The sequence below is a fragment of the Somniosus microcephalus genome, chromosome 16 (genome assembly GCF_052327205.1).
Source record: "Somniosus microcephalus isolate GS21.2 chromosome 16, FLI_Smic_1.0, whole genome shotgun sequence".
Lineage (NCBI taxonomy): Eukaryota > Metazoa > Chordata > Chondrichthyes > Squaliformes > Somniosidae > Somniosus > Somniosus microcephalus.
The window spans coordinates 5,325,279-5,347,324 of record NC_141002.1 but is presented as its reverse complement, the minus strand read 5'-3'; the positions used below and the strand labels follow the sequence as shown (position 1 = coordinate 5,347,324).

The 22,046-nt window shown below is 47.9% G+C and overlaps 1 protein-coding gene across 1 annotated transcript in view; it reads left to right on the top strand.

Moving 5' to 3' along the window:
• Positions 1 to 22,046, top strand: part of LOC147105950 (uncharacterized) — a gene marked incomplete at its 5' end in the record, with an annotated part of 367,623 nt that overhangs the window by 185,548 nt on the left and 160,029 nt on the right. The gene's annotated exons all lie outside the window — the stretch shown is intronic.

Sequence of the window (22,046 nt, the reverse complement as noted above, 5' to 3'; positions counted from 1 at the left end):
TGGAAAGAAATCTCTGTGCTGTACATACTGCTCGCACCTCTGTGACTGTACTCAAAAAAAAAAAGAGCCCAGTCCAGGAGGTGCAATACCTCAATTACTGTACTTGCCCTGGCACAGAAACTTAAATTAGCTTCACCATAATTATGGAGGTTAAAAAAAACACACAAGTCTGTGTAGCTAGTGATTGCAATGAAAATGCTGATACATTCAAACACTAGAGCGCTTAGTTAACATGTTCAAATTTATGTAAAGCTCCCTCTACATTGTCCCATGAAACACCCCCCGATAGAGATGTCCAAACTTTTTTCACACAAGACCTTGCAGGCAACAACAACTTGTATTTATATAGCACCTTTACCGTAGCAAAATGTACCAAGGCATTTCACAGGAGCATCACCAAACAAAATTTGACACCGAGCCACATAAGGATATTTTAGGGCATGTGAAGGTAGGATTTAGGGAGTGTCACTGGGCTAGTAATCCAGAGGCCTGGGCTAGTAATCCAGAGGCCTGGACTAATGATCCAGAGACGTGAGTTCAAATCCCACCACGGCAGCTGTGGAACTTAAATTCAGTTAATTAAATAAATCTGGAATAAAAAGTTAGTATCAGTAATGGTAACCATGAAGCTATCGGATTGTCGTAAAAACCCACTAGTTCACTAATGTCCTTTAGGAAAGGAAATCTGTCATCCTTACCTGGTCTGGCCTATATGTGACTCCAGACCCACAGCAATGTGGTTGACTCTTAACTGCCCTCTGAAATGGCCCAGCAAGTCACTCAGTTGTAACTAACGGCTATGAAACACAATCACAGAAACCCCACAGTGCAGATAGAGGCCATTTCAGCCCATCGAGCCTGCACTGACACATATCCCACCCGATCCCCGTAACCCACACATGTCCCACCCTATCCCCACGTATTTAATCCCCCTAACACTAAGGGTCAATTTATCATAGCCAATCAACCTAACCGCACATCTTTGGACTGTGGGAGGAAACCGGAGCACCCAGAGGAAACCCACGCAAACACAGGGAGAATGTGCAAACTCCACACAGACGGTCGCCCGAGGCCGGATTCGAACCTGGGTCCCTGGCACTGAGAGGCAACAGTGCTAACCACTATGCCACCGTGCTGCCTATACAATAATAAGAATGAAACCGGACGGACCACCCGGCATCGACCTCGGTACCAGCTACAGACACGGCAACAGCACACCCAGCCCAGTCGACCCTGCAAAGTCCTCCTCACCAACATCTGGGGACTTGTGCAGATTGGGTGACCGCTTTGCGGAACACCTCCGTTCAGTCCGTAAGGGTGACCCCGAGCTTCCGGTCGCCTGTCATTTCAATTCACCGCTCCATTCCCACTCGGACCTCACCGTCCTTGGCCTCTTGTACTGTTCCACGGAAGCTCAACGTAAACTCGAGGAACAGCACCTCATCTTCCGATTAGGCACTCTGCAGCCTTCCGGTCTCAATATCGAGTTCAACAATTTCAGATCATAACCTCGGCCCCTATTTCATTTTCACTTATATTTTTCCACTCCTTTCCTTTCCCCCCCCCCTTTCCTTTTGTTTCTCTCTCACACCTGGCAGCTATCTTTTGCCCTGCCAGTACACTTTACACCTAATCACAGCCTATTACCATCTCGTCTAGCTTCTAATCTCTTTTACTTCTTTTGGTTCTTTTATTCTTTTGTCCGATCGCAGCCCTGCCTTCGATCTAGTTCCTTTTCTCTCCAGTTTTGAAGAAGGGTCAAACCCGAAACGTCAACTCAAATTTCTCTCCACGGATGTTGCCTGACTTGCTGAGTTTTTCCAGCATTTTCTGTTGTTATTTCGGATTTCCAACATCTGCAGTATTTTGCTATCGTACTAGTCAAGCAACAGCCTGACATAGTCATACTCACAGAATCATACCTTCCCGCCAATGTCCCAAACTCCTCCATCAGCATCCCTGGGTATGTCCTGTCCCACCGGCAGGACAGACTCACCAGAGGTAGCGACACAGTGGTATACGGTCAGGAAGGAGTGGCCCTGGGAGTCCTCAACATTGACTCCGGACCCCATGAAGTCTCATGGCTTCAGGTCAAGCATGGGCAAGGAAACCTCCTGCTGATTACCACCTACCGCCCTCCCTCAGCTGATGAATCAGTACTCCTCCATGTTGAACACCACTTGGAAGAAGCACTGAGAGTAGCAAGGGCACAGAATGTACTCTGGGTGGGGGACTTCAATTTCCATCACCAAGAGTGGCTCGGTAGCACCACTACAGACCGAGCTGGCCGAGTCCTGAAGGACATAGCTGCCAGACTGGGCCTGCGGCAGGTGGTGAGAGAACCAACACGAGGCAAAAATCTATTTGACCTCGAGCTCACCAATCCACCTGTCGCAGATGCATCTGTCCATGACAGCATTGGTAGCAATGACCACCGCACAGTCCTCGTGGAGACAAACTCTCATCTTCACACTGAGGACACCCTCCGTCGTGTGGTGTGGCACTACCACCATGCTAAAAGATCTAGCAGCCCAAACTGGGCATCCATGAGGCACTGTGGACCATCAGCAGTAGCAGAATTGTATTCCACCACGATCTGTAACCTCATGGCCCGGCATATCCCTCACTCTGCCATTACCATCAAGCCAGGGGACCAACCCTGGTTCAATGTGCAGAACAACATGCCAGGAGCAGCACCAGGTGTACCTAAAAATGAGGTGCCAACCTGGGGAAGCTGCAACACAGGACTACATACATGCTAAATAACGGAAGCAACATGCTATGGTCAGAGCTAAACGATCCCGCAATTAACGGATCAGATCAAAGCTCTGCAGTCCTGCCACATCCAGTCGTGAATAGTGGTGGACAATCAAACAACTAACGGGAGGAGGAAGCTCCACGAATATCTCCATCCTCAATGGTGGCGGAGCCCAGCACGTGACTGCAAAAAACAAGGCTGAAGTATTTGCAACCATCTTCAGCCAGAAGTACCGAGTGGATGGTCCATATCGGCCTACTCCTGAGATACCCACCATCACAGAAGCCAGTATTCAGCCAATTCGATTCACTCAGCGTGATATCAAGAAACAGCTGAGTGCACTGGATACAGCAAAGGCTATGGGCCCCAACAACATCCTGGCATTTGTGCTGAAGACTTGTGCTCCAGAACTAGCCGCGCCTCTAGCCTAGCTGTTTCAGTACAGCTACAACACTGGCATCTACCCGATAATGTGGACAACTGCCCAGGTATGTCCTGGCCACAAAAAGCAGGACAAATCCAATCTGGTCAATTACCGCCCTGTAAGTCTACTCTTAATCATCTGCAAATTGTTGGAAGGTGTCATCGACAGTGCTATCAAGCAGCACTTACTCACCAATAACCTGCTCACCGATGCTCAGTTTGGGTTCCACCAGGACCACTCAGCTCCAGACCCCATTACAGCCTTGGTCCAAACATGGACAAAAGTGCTGAATTCCAGAGGTGAGGTGAGAGTGATTGCCCTTGGCATCAAGGCAGCATTTGACCGAGTGTGGCATCAAGGAGCCCTAGTAAAATTAGAGTCAATGGGAATCAGGGGGAAAACATCCCCCTGGCTGGAGTCATACCTAGCACAAAGGAAGATGGTTGTGGTTGTTGGAGGTCAATCATCTCAGCCCCAGGACATCACTGTAGGAGTTCCTCAGGGCAGTGTCCTAGGCCCAACAATCTTCAGCTGCTTCATCAATGACCTTCCCTCCATCATAAGGTCAGAAGTGGGGATGTTCGCTGATGATTGCACAGTGTTCAGTTCCATTTGCAACTCCTCAGTTATGAAGCAGTCCATGCCCGAATGCAGCAAGACCTGGACAACATTCAGGCTTGGGCTGATAAGTGGCAAGTAACATTCGCGCCACACAAGTGCCGGGAAATGACTATCTCCAACAAACGAGAGTCTAACCACTGCCCCTTGACATTCAACGGCATTACCATCGCCGAATCTCCCAACATCAACATCCTGGGGTCACCATTAACCAGAAACTTAACTGGACCAGCCAAATAAATACTGTGGCTACAAGAGCAGGTTAGAGGCTGGGTATTCTGCACCGAGTGTCTCACCTCCTGACTCCCCAAAGCCTTTCCACCATCTACAAGGCGCAAGTAAGGAGTGTGATGGAATACTCTCCACTTGCCTGGATGAGTGCAGCTCCAACAGCACTCAAGAAACTCGACACCATCCAGGACAAAGCAGCCCGCTTGATTGGCACCCCATCCACCACCTTAAACATTCATTCCCTCCACCACCAGTGTACCGTGGCTGCAGTGTGTACCATCTGCAAGATGCACTGCAGCAACTCGCCAAGGCTTCTTCGGTAGCACCTCCCAAACCCGCGACCTCTACCACCTAGAAGGACAAGAGCAGCAGGCGCATGGGAACACCATCACCTGCAAGTTCCTCTCCAAGTCACACACCATCCTGACTTGGAAATATATTGCCGTTCCTTCATCGTCGCTGGGTCAAAATCCTGGGACTCCCTCCCTAACAGCACTGTGGGAGTACCTTCACCACAAGGACTGCAGCGGTTCAAGGAGGCGGCTCACCACCACCTTCTCAAAGGGCAACTAGGGATGGATAATAAATGCTGGCCTTGCCAGCGACGCCCACATCCCACGAACGAATATAAAAAACACCTCCGCTGCCCACTGCCAGACTCCACTGGCACCTGTGACTCCCCCGGCGCGCACATTGTCTGTGAGTCAGCCAAGTACAAACTCTTACTGGAGCTATCCAGATCCCCCCAGATGGATTTCTTTGGACTGCTGATTGACTGAGAATGGCTGATTGACAGTATGGGTGATAACTGGCTTGATAGGGCAGAATTGAAGGAACATAGGAATAGGTATAGGCCATTCAACCTCTTAAACCTGCTCCACCATTCAATTAGATCATGGCTGTCTGTATCTTAACTCCATCTACCTGCCTTGGTTCCGTAACCCTTAATACCCTTGCCTAATAAAAATCTATCTACCTCAGTTTTGAAATTTTATGTGGGGGCGAGCTCCAGATTTAGACTACCCTTTGTGTGAAGAAGTGCTTCCTGACATCACCCTTGAACGGCCTCACTCTAATTTTAAGATTATGCCCCCTTGTTCTGGATACCCCTACCAGAGTGAATACTTTCTCTCCATCTACCCTATCAACTCCTTTAATCATCTTAAACACCTTAATTTGATCACCCCTTAATCTTCTATACTCGAGGGAATACAAGCCTAGTCTATGCATCCTGTCCTCATAACTTAACCCTTTCAGCCCCGGTATAAGAACATAAGAACATAAGAAATAGGAGCAGGAGTACGCCAAACGGCCCCTCGAGCCTGCTCCGCCATTCAATAAGATCATGGCTGATCTGATCCTAACCGCCAATCCACTATCACAGAACCATCTCCTGAATCTAACAGAATTAGACACACGAAATAGGAGCAGGATCAGGCTACACGGCCCCTGGGCCCACTCCGCTACCCACAGGGCCATGACCGATCCGAACTTAGACTCATGTCCAAATTCCTGCCCGCTCCCCGTAACCCTTAATTCCCTTTACTTCTAGGAAACTGTCTATTTCTGTTTTAAATTTATGTAATGATGTAGCTTCTACAGCTTTTTGGGGCAGCATATTCCATGGACCTACCACCCTCTGAGTGAAGTAGTTCCTCCTCATCTCAGTTTTGAAAGAGCAGCCCCTTATTCTAAGACTATGCCCCCTAGTACTAGTTTCACCCATCATCGGGAACATCTTCCCCACATCCACCCGATCCAACCCCTTCACAATCTTATATGTTTCAATAAGATCGCCTCTCATTCTTCTGAACTCCAATGAGTAGAGTCCCAATCTACTCAACCTCTCCTCATATGTCCATCCCCTCATCCCCGGGATTAACCGAGTGAACCTTCTTTGTACTGACTCGAGAGCAAGTATGTCCTTTCTTAAGTATGGTCACCAAAACTGTACGCAGTATTTCAGGTGCGGTCTCACCAATACCTTGTACAACTGAAGCAATACCTCCCTATTTTTATATTCTATCCCCCTAGCAATGAAAGCCAACATTCCATTGGCCTTCTTAATCACTTGCTGCACCTGCACACTAACCTTTTGAGTTTCGTGCACCAGGACCCCCAGATCCCTTTGTACTTATGTCCTCCTCACTCACTACTTTCCCTCCCATCTTAGTATCATCTGCAAACTTTGATATGTTACACTCGGTCCCCTCCTCCAAATCGTTAATATAGATTGTAAAGAGTTGGGGACCCAGCACTGACCCCTGCGGAACACCACTAGTTACTGATTGCCAGTCTGAGAATGAACCATTTATCCCAACTCTCTGCCTTCTGTTAGATAGCCAATCCTCTATCCATGCCAGAATATTACCCCCAATCCCGTGATTTTTTATCTTAAGCAATAATCTTTTGTGTGGCACCTTGTCAAATGCCTTTTGGAAGTCTAAATACACTATGTCCACTGGTTCCCCTTTATCCACCCTATATGTTACTTCCTCAAAGAACTCCAGCAAATTTGTCAAACATGACTTCCCCTTCATAAAACCATGCTGACTTTGTCCTATTAAATTATGATTATCCAAATGTCCTGTTACTGTCTCCTTAATAATGGACTCCAAAATTTTACCTACCACAGATGTTAGGCTAACCGGTCTATAGTTTCCAGCCTTCTGTCTACTGCCCTTTTTAAATAAGGGTGTTACATTAGCAGTTTTCCAGTCTGCCGGGACCTTTGCCGCGTCCAGGGAGTTTTGGAAAATTATTACCAATGCATCCACAATCCCTACCGTGGCCAGGGTCAGGATGGTGTGACTAGAAGTGAGGCAGGTACGGGGATCCAGGAGGTAGTGTTGGAGGAGCCGCAGCCCTTGCACTTGTCCAACAGGTTTGAGGCTCTTACTCCCTGTGAGGATGGGAACAGGGACTGCGGGGAGGATGAGCAACCTGACCACAGCATCGTGGAGCAGGGGGCCATTCAAGTGGGGGGAGTTAAAAGAAATGTTGTAGTGGTAGGGGATAGTATCGTTAGGGGGATAGATAGAGTTCTTTGCAGCCGAGAGCGAGAGTCCCAAAGGCTGTGTTGCCTGCCAGGGTTAAGGACATCTCCTCTGAACTGGAGAGAAACTTGGAGTGGGAGGGGGAGGATCCAGTTGTCATGGTCCATGTTGGTACCAACGACATAGATAGGACAAGGAAGGAGGTTCTGCTGAGGGAGTTTGAGCAGCTTGGGGCCAAATTAAAAAGCAGAACCACAAGGGTAATAATCTCTGGATTATTACCTGAGCCATGAGCGAATTTGGCTAGGACAAATAAAATTAGAGAGTTAAATGCGTGGCTCAAAGACTGGTGTGGGAGAAATGGGTTTTGCTTCCTGGGACACTGGCACTAGTACTGGGGCAGGAGGGAGCTGTTCCGTTGGGACGGGCTTCACTTGGCCAGTGCTGGGACTAGAGTCCTGGCGGATCATATAACTAGGGCTGTAGAGAGGGCTTTAAACTAACTAGTGGGGGGGAGGTTCCTAGAGAGCAAATAATAAAAATGACAACAGAGAAGGTCATAGACTTAGGTAGCAGTGGGGAAATTAAAAACCAGAGCGTGTCAGGAAGGGGCAGAAGGTATGGAGTAAAAGGTAAAGTAATAAAAAGGGCAAAAGCAGGAACTAAGTGTCACAAAACATATTTGAAAGTTCTCTATCTGAATGCTCGTAGCATTCGTAACAAAATAGACGAGTTAATGGCACAAATAACTACATATGGGTATGATCTTGTGGCCATTACAGAAACATGGCTGCAGGGTGACAATGCCTGGGAATTAAACATACCAGGTTATTTAACGATCAGGAAGGACAGGCAGGAAGGAAGGGGAGGTGGGGTGGCTTTGTTAATAAAGGAAGGAATCACTGTAATACAGAGAAATGATATTGGGTCAAAAGATCAGGATAATGAAACAGTTTGGGTGGAGGTAAGGAATAATAAGGGGAAAAAAACACTAGTGGGCGTAGTTTATAGGCCTCCGAACAGTGGCAACTCTGTTGGACGGAGTATCAATCAGGAAATAGTTGAGGCTTGTAATAAGGGAACATCTATAATTATGGGGGATTTTAACTATCATATTAATTGGACAAATCAAATTGGGCAGGGCTGCCTTGAGGATGAGTTCATTGAGTGTATTAGGGATGGGTTTCTTGAGCAGTATGTAACTGAACCGACCAGGGGGCAAGCAACCTTAGATCTGGTCCTGTGTAACGAGACGGGATTAATTAAAAATGTCCTAGTAAAGGATCCCCTTGGAATGAGTGACCATAACATGGTTGAATTCCATATTCAATTAGAGGGTGAGAAGGTTGGATCTCAAACAAGCGTGCTAAGCTTGAATAAAGGAGACTATGAAGGTATGAGAGCGGAATTGAGTAGAGTGGATTGGGAAAATAGATTAAAGGGTAAGACGATACATGATCAGTGGTGTACATTTAAGGAGTTATTTTACAACTTCCAAAAAATATATATTCCACTGTGAAGAAAAGGGTGTAAAAGAAAAGACAGCCATCCGTGGCTAAGTAAAGAAATTAAGGATAGTATTCGACTAAAAACAAGGGCATATAAGGTAGCCAAAACTAGTGGGAGGATAGAGGATTGGGAAAACTTTAAAAGACAGCAAAAAATAACAAAAAGATTGATTAAGAAAGGGAAGATAGATTATGAAAGTAAATTAGCAAAAAATATAAAAACAGATAGTAAGAGTTTTTATAGTTATATAAAAAGAAAAAGGGTGGCTAAAGTAAATGTTGGTCCCTTAGAGGATTCTATTGAATCTGCGCTGCATCCACTCCAAGACCAATATATCCTTCCTGAGGTGCGATGCCCAGAACTGAACATAGTACTCCAGATGGGGTCTAACCAGGGCTCTGTACAACAGGCATTGCCTCCTTTCTGCTTCTTTTCCTCGCCTTGCTCTTCAGCATCTTGCTGTGACTTCTCTAAGGGAGGAAGATGGTGGAACAGATATTAGCAGTGTTGGCTGTTTGCTGCTCATCACCTGCATTTGCATGAGGCCAATCAGGCTTCCTGCGAGGCTGCTCTGGTCTGTAAGCTGTGATTTTGGCAAGCTCCTGACGGGTCGGACAAACCTGCTGCTGCCACAGGCCCTCCCACTACACCAACTCCTGTGTCTGCCCGCCTCCAGTGGCATGTCGGGTGACCCTCCGCCTATAGCCTGCGGCGGATGATTATTGTGGGTGAGCTTCTCCTGTAATGGGGGATAGAAGAGAGCATAATATTAGTTGTTTGCTGAGAGTAGGGCAGTGTGGCTTCTTCTAAAAGGCTCCATCCCCCACAGCTTATTTAGCTAAGACCTGCACAGCTGAAGTGCTGGCGCCAAGATGGCTGAGTGGTTAAGGCATTGGACTTAAGATCTAATGGATTTATAGTATCAGCCAGTGGCTCAGTGGGTAGCACTCTCACATCTGAGTCAGAAAGTTGTGGGTTCAAGTCCCACTCCAGAGATTTGAGCACAATAATCTCAGCTGACACTCCAGTGCAGTACTGAGGGAGTGCTGTACTGTTGGAGGTTAAACCGAGGCTCCGTCTGCCCCCTCAAATCAAAAGATCCTGGCACTATTTAGTGAATTGAGGAGGGATCTGGTCCACGTAAATTGGAGTTAAAGACTGGCAGGCAGAAATGTAATGGAGCAATAAGCGGGTTTAAAGGGGAATTGGATCAGGTACAGGCTAGGTTCCTACAAGGGGGAAAGGGAGGGCAACCAAAACCAGAGCTCCCTGGATGATGAAGGATGCAGCAGAAAAAGGGGCACATATGACAGATGTCAGCTTGATAATACAAGGGCGAATCAGGCTGAATATGGAAAGTACAGAGGAGAAGTGAAAAAGTAAATAAGAGGGTAAAGAGACAGTACGAGAATAGATTGACGGTAAACATAAAAGGGAATCCAAAGGTCTTCTATAGGCACATTAACAGTAAAAGGGTTGTCAGAGGAGTGGTGGGGCCGATTCAGGACCAAAATGGAGATCTATTGGTGGAGGCAGAAGGCATGGCTGAGGTACTAAATGAGTACTTTGCATCAATGTTTACCAAGGAAGAGGACTTTGCCAAAGCTACGGTAAACAACGAGGTTGCCGGGATACTGGATGAGATAAAAATAGATAAAGAGGAGGTATTGGAAAGGCTGGCGGTAATTAAAGTGGATAAGCCACCCAGTCCGGATGGGATGCATCCTAGGTTTCTGAGGGAAGTAAGGATAAAAATTGCAGAGGTGCTGGACAGAATCTTTCAATCCTCCTTAGATATGGGGTGGTGCCAAAGGACTGGAGGATTGTAAATATTACACCCTCGTTCAAAAAAGGAGGGAAGGAAAAACCTGGCAATTACAGGCCAGTCAGTTTAATGTCAGTGGCGGGGAAGCTTTTAGAAACGATAATCCAGTTCTTGGTCCATAGCATTATAGGTTACAACATTTCAAGTGCATATCCAAGTATTTTTTAAATGCAATGAGGGTTTCTGCCTCTACCACCCTTTCAGGCAGTGAGGTCCAGACCCCCACCATCCTCTGAGTGAACACATTTCTCCTCAACTCCCTCTAATCCTTCTACCAATTACTTTAAATTTATGCCCCCGGTTATTGACCTCTCTGCTAAGGGAACTAGGTCCTTCCTATCTAGGCCCTTCATAATTTTAAACACCTCAATTAAATCTCCCCTCGGCCCCCACTGTTCACAAAAAAAACAACCCCAGCCTATCCAATCTTTCCTCCTAGCTAAAATTCTCCAGTCCTGGCAACATTCTCGTAAATCTCCTCTGTATCCTCTCTAATGCAATCACATCTATCCTGTAATGTGGTGACCAGACTATACGCAGTACTCTACCTGTGGCCTAACAAGTGTTTTATACAGTTCAAGAATAACCACCCTGCTCTTATATTCTATGCCTCAGCTAATAAAGGAATGTATCCCGTATACCTTCTTAACCGTTTTATCTACCTGTCCTCCTATCTTTAGGGATCTGTGGACATGCACTCCAAGATTCTTCTAATCCTCTACACTTCTTAGTATCCTACCATTTATTGTGTATTCCCTTGCCTTGTTAGCCCTCCCCAACTGCATTACCTCACACTTCTCCAGATTTAATTTCATTTGCCACTTTTCTGCCCACCTGACCAGTCCATTGCTATCTTCCTGCAGTCTACAGCTTTCTTCCTCACTATCAACCACACGGTCAATTTTTGTATCATCTGCAAACTTCTTAACCATGCCCCCTACATTGACGTCTAAATCATTGATATATACCATGAAAGGAACCTACTACTGAGTGTTAAATCCGTGAATCTTGATGTATAAATAGACAGAGACTGCAGTGGAATAATCAACAGGTGTTTACTGGATGAGGGTTACTCTAAAACCTAACAGTACAGATCCCTACTCAGGGTTTATATACAGGTGTGGTCACTGCCGGTACTACAGTATACAGGAGCTGTAAAAGTAGTTCTCCCCTTAAAGGTACATACACTACAATTCCTCCCCTTTTAGATTAACAGTACCATAACATTCATTTAACAGTTAACACTTTTAACATGCACATTAACTGAAAATAGTCCATTTATAAATTCAGTCTTTGGGGCGGCTTCCTGATCCTTTCTGGATAGCGCCTTTCCTGAGTGTCTTGCTCTTGGTGCGGAGGCGATTCTGCCCCCCTGTCGTTGGTTGGTTCATCAGCTTCCGATGCTACTGTTTCTGGGGTAGATGCTACCTGTATGTCGGGTTCATCACCAGGTACGCGAGACATGGAGTTGACTCGTTCCTGTGACGCTAGGATCTGGTCAACATGGTGTCTCACAATGTTCTCCCCAACATCCACTGTGTACATTAGTGGCCCCTGCCGTGTGCATATCGTTCCTGGTTGCCATTTCTCTGTTCGGTAGTCGCGGGCCAAGACTGGTTGCCCTACATTGAAGCTCCTTGTCGGCTTCTCATTGATGTGCTGGAATTGCTTATTCTCAACATTTCTTCGTACATTTGGTCTGAGCAAATCCAGACGAGATCTCAACCTTCGGTTAAAGAACATCATGGCCGGGGTCTGGTTGGTAACTGCATGTGTCGCATATCTGTAGGCTAACAGGAAATTGTCCACCTTATGCTGCAGTGGAATGTCGTCATCGCACATGGCCCTTACTGCCTTTTTAAAGGTTTGTACGAACCTCTCAGCCAATCCATTTGTGGCTGGATGATATGGGGCGGATGTGTAATGCCTTACCCCATTCCTTCTCATAAATTTCCGAAACTCTTCGGACACAAATTGTGGTCCATTATCAGAGCAAATCTGCTCTGGCAAGCCGTTCCTGGCAAATATGGTCCGTAGGACTGCAATCGTTTTCTCCGTGGTGGTGGAGGACATTTTGATCACCTCAGGCCATTTCGAGTGCGCATCCACGGCTATTAAAAACATTGAGTCCATGAATGGACCAGCAAAATCAATATGCACCCGTTGCCATGGAGAGGAGGGCCACTCCCATGGGTGTAGAGGGGCATGTGGTGGTGCATTTTGGACCTTCTGGCATCCTGAGCAGCTCTTTGTCAGGTCCTCGATTTGCTGATCGATCCCCGGCCACCACACATAAGCCCTAGCAAGGCTTTTCATTTTCACCCCTCCCAGATAGCCTTCGTGAAGCTCATTGAGCACTCTCTCCCTTAACTTGGGTGGAATTACCACTCGGGATCCACACATCAAGGTCCCCTGGCATACTGACAGCTGTTCTCTTCTGGATGAGAATGCTGACAACAGTGAGTCGCCATGTGTTGGCCATCCCTTCACCGTCAAATCATATACTCGAGACAGTGTCGGGTCATTTCGGGTCTCCTCTATATCCGCGTTAGTTACTGGCAAGCGTTCAATTATAGTCGAATAAAATATTTCGACAGGGTCCACTGCTGGTGCTTCCTCCGCAGTAGGCACTGGCAGGCGTGATAGCCCATCAGAGTTTCCATGCTGTTTCGTGCCCTCATACTCTATTTCATATTGGTTCGCCCCTAGACAAAGGGACCATCTTTGTAGCCGTTGCGCAGTCATCACCGGAATGCCCTTCTTTGGATTAAAGATGGAGACAAGTGGTTGGTGGTCAGTCAGCAAGGTGAACTTCTGCCCGTGCAGATAGTGGTTGAACTTTTTCACTCCCCACACTAGGCTGAGGGCCTCCCTGTCAATCTGGGCGTAGTTACGCTCGGCTGAGGTTAGTGACCGAGACGCAAAGGCTACTGGCCTCTCCAAGCCGTCCGGGAATTTGTGCGACAGCACCACTCCAATACCATAGGGTGATGCATCACACGCCAACCGAATTGGTAGTGCTGGGTTAAAATGAGCCAACACCTCTTTTGATGTGATCAATTCTTTGCACTTCTGGAAAGCTCGTTTACATTCATCATGCCACTTCCATGGTACCCCCGTTTGCAGTAGGGTGTTCAGTGGGTGTAGTACTGTAGACAAATTCAGCAAGAACTTATGGTAGTAGTTCACCAGCCCGAGGAACGACCTCAGTTGTGACACATTTTCCGGTGCTGGAGCCTTGACTACTGCCTCAATCTTTTCAGGGGACTTATGTAACCCCTCTTCATCAATAACGTGGCCACAATACGAGATCTGCTTCTGGAAAAACTCGCATTTGTGGCGATTAGCTCGGAGCCCATATTCCTTCAATCTAGTGAGCACCTGCTCCAGGTTGACGAGGTGATCACTGTCATTTTCGCCCGTGACCAGGATGTCGTCCAAATAACACTGGGTCCCTGGAATCCCTTGCAGGACTTGATCCATTGCCTTTGCCAAATAGCCGGAGCTGATGCTACCCCAAACACCAGCCGGTTATATTGGTAGAGACCTTCATGAGTGTTGATCGTGAGGCAATGTTTCGAGGCTTCTTCTACCTCCATTTGCAGGTACGCCTGGGCCAGATCAATCTTAGTGAAGCGTTTTCCTCCAGATAGCGAGGCGAAAATATCTTCAATCTGCGGAAGCGGATATTGTACCATCTGAAGGACTGGGTTCACTGTCACCTTAAAGTCCCCACAGATGCGAACCTTCTTTGGTTCCCCAGGCGTATTACTCAACGACCTCTTCATTACAGGAACGATGGGTGTAGCCCACTCGCTCCAGTCCACTTTGGACAGTACTCCAGAACGTTCCAAACCTTCCAGCTCTGCATCGACGGCTGGGCAGATCGCATAAGGCATCGGTCTGGCCTTAAAAATCTTTGGGCTTGCATTTTCCTCTATTTTGATCATCGCTGTTATGCCTTTTAGTGTTCCGAGTCCCTCCTGGAACACTTCTTGTGCGTCAGTTAGCATTTTTGACAGTCGTCCAGGTGTGACGTCGTCATCCTTTTTGGCATCTACCGTCAGTGCTTGTATGGAATGCCAATCTAACTGTATCTTCCGGATCCATTCACGTCCTAGTAGTGGTGGTCCTCCATCTGGCAATACATATAGGTCCTTTTTTGGTGTTTCCTTGCCGTTGTATATCACTTTGACCCTTATTTTTCCTTTGGGGTAGACTTTTTGCCCCGTGTACGTCTTCAAGACAATCTCTGTATCTCTCAAGGGTATATGTGAGAATAGTCGCTTGTAGTCCCTTCAGTTTATGACTGTTAGGGCTGATCCTGTGTCCAATTCCATTTTCACTTGGACTCCATCTATCTTGAGCGTGACCCAGATAGTCTGGTGATCCTCCATTTTGATTACATTATGTAGTTTCAGACAACCCAGCTCCTTGCTTCCAGAGTCTGTATCACTTTTCTGTTCGTCTGAACTACTCTCCGTCACCTTATGTACCTTTTTGTACTTCTCCTGTGGAGATTTCTTGCTGCTGGTTTTCTTTCCCGACCTGCAGACTCTTGCTATGTGTCCTACTTTTCCACACTGTCTGCACACTTGGTCCTTGAACCAACAATCCTATGGTCGTGTGTTGTTCTGCCGCAGCGATAACACTTCACTGCTCCATATGACATTTCATTTGTGCCATATTCTTGCGGTCTCCGTTGTATCTCCGCAGCGCCCTGTGCGGCTGCTTCGTGTGATACTGCCATGCTGAAAGCCTTGTCCAGCGTAAGATCCTTTTCTGATAGAAGCCGTTTCTGGGTTCCTTCACTTTGAAGCCCACACACAAACTTGTCCCTTAAAGTATCTGCTAGTTCCGTTGCAAACTGGCAGTGTTTTGATCGCTTGCGCAGTTCCGTTAAATACTCAGCATTACTTTTGTCTTTATGCTGGTTCCTTTTGTGAAACTTAAATCTTTCTGCTATCAGCAGCGGTGTGGGGTTTAAGTGGTCCTGTAGGATTGCCACTATGCTTTCAAAATCCTTTTCCACTGGCTTCTCTGGGGTTACTAGGTTTCGCAGTAAGCCATACGTTTTTGCACCCATGGAATTGAACAATACCAGTGCTTTCCTGGCATCTGGCACTTCATTCGCCTTGCAGTACACATCTATGCATTCCACATATGTCGCCCAATCTTCGACTTCATTGTCGAACGCTGTGACACTGCCACTCTTCGGCATCCCTGGGTGTGGTTAGACTGGCTAAAAATGGCGTCTCCCGCGCTCTCCCTTCTTCTCCGCTGGCTCAAAATGGCGTCTCCCGCACTTTCCTTTCTTCCCGCGCTCTCCCTTCTTTGCCACTATGGCTCAAAATGGCATCTCCCGCGCTCTCCCTTCTACTCCGCTGCGGCTCAAAAATGGCGTCTCCCGCGCTCTCCCTTCTTCTCCGCTGCGGCTCAAAAATGGCGTCTCCCGCGCTCTCCCTTCTTCTCCGCTGCGGCTCAAATGGCATCTCCCACACTTTCCTTTCTTCCCCGCGGACGCTGCTCAGCCCTTGAACACCGGCCGCGCTCTGCGCGTTTTCCTGCGCGCCTCTCTCGTTGACGCCGCTCGGTCCTGAACACCGGCTGCGCTCTGTGCGCTTTACCCTCTCTTTTTTTTTTGTTCCGTCGACGCCGCTCGGTCTTCAACCCCAGCCGCGCCCTGTGCGCTTTACTCTCTCTCTTACCCCGTCGACGCTGCTCGGCCTTTTTCTGTGCCGTCGGACGGCTCCAGCCACCGCTGTCCATGAAGGGTCTGCGCCGTACCTGTTGCCAGCCCGTTGCGCTGGATCGTCGTGACTGGAGAGCCAAGCCCAGCTCTCCACAGCCTCCTCTGCCCGTATTTCTGGACTCGGCCTTCTTCTTTCCCTGTTCTCCAAGAGCGAATCCCTGGGAGGTGATGCAGAGTTGCAGGTAGGTTCGAATCGCCTCGTCGCCAATGTTAAATCCGTGTATCTTGATGTATAAATAGACAGAGACTGCAGAGGAACAATCAACAGGTGTTTACTGGATGAGGGCTACTCTAAAAACTAACAGTACAGATCCCTACTCAGGGTTTATATACAAGTGTGGTCACTGCTGGTACTACAGTATACAGAAATCACAGGAACCCCACAGTGCAGATAGAGGCCATTTCGGCCCATCGAGCCTGCACCGACACATATCCCACCCGATCCCCGTAACCCCTACACCAACACCAACACATATCCCACCCTATCCCCATAACCCCACGTATTTTAATCCCCCTAACACTAAGGGTCAATTTATCATAGCCAATCATCCTAACCCGCACATCTTTGGACTGTGGGAGGAAACCGGAGCACCCGGAGGAAACCCACGCAAACACAGGGAGAATGTGCAAACTCCACACAGACAGTCACCCGAGGCCGGATTCGAACCCGGGTCCCTGGCGCTGTGAGGCAACAGTGCTAACCACTATGCCACCGTGCTGCCCTAGGAGCTGTAAAAGTAGTTCTCCCCTTAAAGGTACATACACTACACTGAGCCCTGTGGAACTCCACGGGAAACAGCTTTCCAGTCACAAAAACACCTGGTGACCAATGTTCCCTGTAATTTATTTGGGGCTGCACGGCCATTAAAAATCCGCGCATACGTGGTTTTTTCAATTTAAAAGCTGGCTCACCGGCTGTGTGGGACCTTCAGAGCGCCGCACAGCTGTGCAGTTTAAAGGGAACATTGCAGTCAACCATTACCCTTTGCTTCCTGCCACTGAGCCAATTTTGGATCCAACTTGCCACTTTCCCTTGGATCCCATGGGCTTTTACTTTTCTGATCAGTCTGCCATGTGGCACCTTGTCAAAAGCCTTGCTAAAGTCCATGTAGACTATATCAAACACACTACCCTCATCAACCCTCCTTGTTACCTCTTCAAATATTTCAATCAAGTTAGTCAGACACGACCTTCCCTTAACAAATCCATGCTGACTGTCCTTGATTCATCTGTGCCTTTCTAAATGATGTTTAATACCGTCCCTCAAAATTTTTCCCAATAATTTACCCGAGGTTAGGCTGACTGGCCTGTAATTACCCGATCTATCCCTTACTCCCTTTTTAAACAATGGTATAACATTAGCAGTCCTCCAGTCCTCCGGCACCACACCTGTAGCCAGAGAGGATTGGAAAATGATGGTCAGAGCCTCCGCTATTTCCTCCCTTGCTTCTCTTAACAGCTTGGGATACATTTCATCCATGCCTGGTGATTTATCTACTTTCAAAGATGCTAATATTAATATTAATAATCCTTAATATTTCTAACTCAATGGCTCGGATTTTCCGGGGCCTATGACCACATACGCACAGTGTATAGGGTCGTAAGTGCTCCGCAAGTTCCAGGATTCCGCGTGCGATGCATATGCGCGTGTAGTGTATGTGCTTTAAGTCAGAACTACTTTTTACAGCTCCTGTATACTGTAGTACCGGCAGTAACCACACCGGTATATAAGCTGTGCGCATGCCTCTGTACTCCAGTCTAGAGATTGCCCTCCTCCAGTAAAGACCTGTTATTTGTTTATGTACAACATCCGTGTAATTATTTATCCACTGAACCACGGATCTAACAGTGGCGACGAGTGTTGATGCGAATCTACCTGCAACATTAAACAAAAAAAAACAAAAAAAAATAGTTGAGTCCAGGAACATGGGCGTCGACCGCGAGCAACCGCCCAGCAGTCAGGCAGAGATCCAACTTCACTGGGGAGGCTGTGGAGAGCCGGGCTTGGTTCCCCAGCCACAACGAGCAGTAAGAGACCGACGACAGGTCCAGAGCAGACCCTTCCCGAGCAGCGGCGGCTGGAGCCAACCGATGGCAGAGAGAGAGAGCCGGGCAACGTCGACGGGGTAAGAAAAAGGGTGAAGAGAGCAGGGCGCAGCCGGGGGTTGATCACCGAGCGGCGTCGAGGAAAAATACTGCAAAAACCGGAGAGAGAGAGGGTAAGAAACAGCCGGGTTCTAGACTGAGCGGCGTCGACAAATATCAAGAGAAGAACGCGCAGAGCACAGCCAGGGATCACGGGCTGATCAGGGTCCGCGGGGCGAAGCAAGGGGAGATGCCATTGAGCCGCGGAGAAGCAGGGAGAGCGCGGGAGGCACCATTGAGCCGCGGAGAAGAAGGAAGAGTGCGGGAGACGCCATTTTGCGAAGCCGCAGCAGAGAAGACGGGCGAGAGCGAGAAGGAAGGAAAGTGCGGGAGACGCCATTTTGTGCCAGCGGAGAAGAAGGGGAAGCGCGGGAGGCGCCATTGGTGATAGTTAACGCACACCCAAGGATGCCGAAGAGTGGCAGTATCTCTACGTTCGACAATGAAGTCGAAGATTGGGCGACATATGTGGAACATATTGAGGTGTACTGCAGGGTGAATGAAGTGCCAGATGCTAATAAAGCACTGGTTCTGTTAAATTCCATGGGTGCAAAAACTTATGGGTTACTGCGAAATCTAATAACCCCAGAGAAGCAGGTAAACAAGAATTTTGAAAGCATAGTAGAAGTCCTACAGGACCACTTAAACCCCACACCGCTGCTGATAGCAGAATGATTTAAGTTCCATAAAAGGAACCAACACAAAGACGAAAGCAATGCTGAGTACCTAACGGAACTGCGCAAGCTATCGAAATACTGCCAGTTTGGAGCGGGACTAGCAGACACGTTAAGGGACAAGTTTGTGTGTGTGCTACAAAGTGAAGGAACCCAGAAACGGCTTCTATCAGAAAAGGACCTTACGCTGGACAAAGCTTTCAGTATGGCAGTATCACACGAAGCAGCCGCAAGGGGCGCTGCAGAGATACAACGGAGACCGCAAGAATATGGCACCAACGAAATGACCTATGGAACAGGGAAGTGCTATCGCTGCGGCAGAACAACACATGACCAGAAAGATTGTTGGTTCAAGGACCAAGTGTGCAGACAGTGTGGGAAAGCAGGACACATAGCAAGAGTCTGCAGGTCTGGGAAGAAAACCAACAGCAAGAAATCTACACAGGAGAAGTACAAAAAGGTACACCAGGTGATGGACAGTGGTTCAGGCGAACAGAAAAGTGACACAGACTCCGGAAGCAAGGAGCTGGGTTGTCTGAAACTACATAATGTAACCGAATGGAGGATCACCAGACTATCTGGGTTACACTCAAGATAGACGGAGTCCAAGTGGAAATGGAATTGGACACAGGGTCAGCTCTAACAGTCATAAATCAAAGAGACTACAAGCGACTATTTTCACACATACCCTTGAAAGCTACAGAGATTGTCTTGAAGACGTATACGGGGCAAAACGTCTACCCCAAAGGAAAAATAAGGGTGAAAGTGACATATAAAGGTCAGGAAATACCTAAAATGGATATATATGTATTGCCAAATGGAGGACCACCACTGCTAGGACGTGAATGGATCCGGAAGATACATTTAGATTGGCATTCCATACAGGCACTGAAGGTGGAGGCCAAAAAGGATGACGACGTCACACCTGGACGACTGTCAAAAATGCTAACTGACGCAAAAGAAGTGTTCCAGGAGGGACTCGGAACACTAAAAGGAATAACAGCAACAATTAAAATAGAGGATAATGCAAGCCCAAAGTTTCTGAAGGCCAGACCAGTGCCTTATGCGATCAGACCAGCGGTTGAAGCAGAGCTGGAAGGGTTGGAACGTTCAGGAGTACTGTCCAAAGTGGACTGGAGCGAGTGGGCTACACCCATCGTTCCTGTAATGAAGAGGTCGTTGAGTAATATGCCTGGGGAACCAAAGAAGGTCCGCATCTGTGGGGATTTTAAGGTGACAGTGAACCCAGTCCTTCACACGGTGCAATATCCGCTTCCACGAATTGAGGATATTTCCACCTCGCTATCTGGTGGTAAACGCTTCACAAAAATTGATCTAGCCCAGGCGTACTTGCAAATGGAGGTAGAAGAAGCTTCGAAACATTACCTTACGATCAACACCCATAAAGGTCTCTATCAATACAACCGGCTGGTGTTTGGAGTAGCCTCGGCTCCGGCTATCTGGCAAAGGGCGAAGGATCAGGTCCTGCAAGGGATTCCAGGGACCCAGTGTTATTTGGACGACATCTTGGTCACGGGCGAAAATGACGGTGATCACCTCGCTAACTTGGAGAAGGTGCTCGCCAGGTTAAAGGAATATGGGCTACCATCTAATCGCCACAAGTGCGAGTTTTTCCAGAAACAGATCTCGTATTGCGGCCACGTCATCGATGAAGGGGGGTTACATAAGTCCCCTGACAAGATAGAGGCAGTAGTCAAGGCTCCAGCACCGGAGAATGTGTCACAACTGAGGTCGTTCCTCGGGCTGGTAAACTATTACCACAAGTTCTTACCAAATTTGTCTACAGTATTACACCCGCTGAACACCCTACTGCAAACAGGGGTACCATGGAAGTGGGATGACGAACGTAGACGAGCTTTCCAGAAGTGTAAAGAATTGATCACATCAAAAGAGGTGTTGGCCCATTTCAACCCAGCACTACCAATTCGTTTGGCATGTGATGCATCACCCTACAGCATTGGAGCGGTGCTGTCGCACAAATTCCCGGACGGTTTGGAGAGGCCAGTAGCCTTTGCGTCTCGGTCACTAACCGCAGCCGAGCGCAACTACGCCCAGATTGACAGGGAGGCCCTCAGCCTAGTATGGGGAGCAAAAAAATTCAACCACTATCTGCATGGACAGAAGTTCACCTTGCTGACTGACCACCAACCACTTGTCTCCATCTTTAATCCTAAGAAGGGCGTGCCAGTAATGACTGCACAGCGGTTACAAAGATGGTCCCTGTTTCTAGGGGCGAATCAATATGAAATAGAATATAAAGGCACGAGACAGCATGGGAACGCTGATGGGCTATCGCGCCTGCCACTGCCTACTGTGGAGGAAGCACCAGCAGTGGACCCGATCGAGATATTTTATTCGTCGATAATTGAACGATTGCCAGTAACAAACGCGGATATAGAGAAGGAGACCCGCAATGATCCGACGCTGTCATGGGTATATGAATTGACGGTAAGGGGATGGCCAACACATGGTGACTCACTGTTGCCAGCATTCTCATCCAGAAGAGAACAGCTGTCAGTATGCCAGGGGACAGTGATGTGTGGATCCAGAGTGGTGATTCCACCCAAGTTAAGGGAGAGAGTGCTAAATGAGCTACATGAAGGTCATCTGGGGGGAGTGAAAATGAAAAGCCTAGCTAGGGCTTATGTGTGGTGGCCGGGAATCGATCAACAAATCGAAGACCTAACTAAGAGCTGCTTAGGATGCCAGAAGGTCCAAAATGCACCACCACATGCCCTTCTACACCCATGGGAGTGGCCCTCCTCTGCATGGCAACGGGTGCACATTGATTTTGCTGGTCCATTCATGGACTCAATGTTCTTAATAGCAGTGGATGCTCATTCAAAGTGGCCTGAGGTGATAAAGATGTCTTCAACCATTACAGAGAAAACGATTGCAGTCCTACGGACCATATTTGCCAGAAACGGGTTGCCAGAGCAGATCTGCTCTGATAATGGACCACAGTTTGTGTCCGACGAGTTCCAAAAATTCATGAAAAGGAATGGGGTAAGGCATTACACATCCGCCCCGTATCATCCAGCCACCAATGGATTGGCTGAGAGGTTCGTACAAACCTTTAAGAAGGCGATAAAG